Here is a 1522-nt window from a genome sequence, read left to right as displayed (position 1 = left end):
TTAAGCTTGACCAACTAGAATCGCCCTTAAGGTTCCTAGGAATTTCGGCTAAATGGTTGCAAGTGTTTGGCTGATTTTTGCTTCAAAATCTTACCTTTGAATACTTCAATGTTGTGTATGAATTTGTGACCCTAGGCACCTATTTATAGAGTTATGGAAAAGGACTTATAATCCTATTAGAATACTAATTTAGTTTAATTAGAATCCTTCTAGGACTCTATTAAATAAACTTTATCTATTAGGATTAGGATTTAATCATATGACGAATCCTGATAGGTTTAGGATTCGTGTAGCACGCATGCACGCAACGCCCAAGCACCGCACGCCCATACGCAAGCCTTGCGGCCCACGCACAGCGCACAGCGTCGAGGCCCACTTTGCTCGCAGCCCATCGCTGAGCTCGCGCGCGCCAAGGCTTGGCTGGGCCTGGCCTTGCGCTAGGCCTGGTCGAGCACTTGGCGTGTTGGATGCGTGCTTGCTGGGCGTCGGCCTGGCTTCGTGCTGGGCCTTCGTCTAGCAAGCCTCGTCCGATGCGAATTCGTACGATACGCTTTCCGATTAAATTTCCGATTCCGGAATTCATTTCCGATACGAACAATATTTAACATTTCCGATTCCGGAATTAATTTCCGTTTCGAACAAATATTTAATATTTCCGTTTCCGGAATTATTTTCCGATTCCGATAATATTTCCGATTCTGACAATATTTCCGTTTCCGGTAATATTTCCGATTCCGGTAAGATTTCCATTTCCGATAATATTTTCCGACACGTACCATGTTTCCGTTTCCGGCAACATCTACGACTTGGATAATATTTATATTTCCGATACGATCCATATTTCCGTGTCCGGCAATATCATCGTTTCCGGAGTATTCATTTCTTGCCTGTGACGATCTTAGCTCCCACTGAAACCAAGATCCGTCGGTTCCGAATATTCATAGATGGAGTATTTAATGCCATTAAATACTTGATCCGTTTACGTACTATTTGTGTGACCCTACGGGTTCAGTCAAGAGTAAGCTGTGGATTAATATCATTAATTCCACTTGAACTGAAGCGGCCTCTAGCTAGGCATTCAGCTCACTTGATCTCACTGAATTATTAACTTGTTAATTAATACTGAACCGCATTTATTAGACTTAACATAGAATGCATACTTGGACCAAGGGCATTATTTCCTTCAGTCTCCCACTTGTCCTTAGGGACAAGTGTGCATTTCCTAATTCCTTTGTCGCTCGATGCTTGCTCTTGAACATAAGGTAAGAGTTGTCATCCTTATTATGTCCAGAGGTGTTCCTCGGTTTCAGAGTTCAACTGATCAAATAAACAGATAATCATAGCCTATGATTCATCCGAGCACGGCCATGCATTTCACAGTTTCTAGCTCTCCGAGTGGCCTTGTACAACTTTTAAGCATCTCATCCCGATTTATGGGAGGACAATCCCAATCTTGCGATCTTGAGATTAGACTTCGTTTGATAGGTGATTACCTGAGCGTTGCCTTTATAGCCTCCTTTTA

This window comes from Spinacia oleracea, unplaced genomic scaffold (assembly GCF_020520425.1).
Source record: "Spinacia oleracea cultivar Varoflay unplaced genomic scaffold, BTI_SOV_V1 SOVchr0_038, whole genome shotgun sequence".
NCBI classification, from domain to species: Eukaryota; Viridiplantae; Streptophyta; class Magnoliopsida; order Caryophyllales; family Amaranthaceae; genus Spinacia; species Spinacia oleracea.
The sequence above is the reverse complement of the archived record's forward strand: the minus strand, read 5'-3'. Positions refer to the sequence as shown.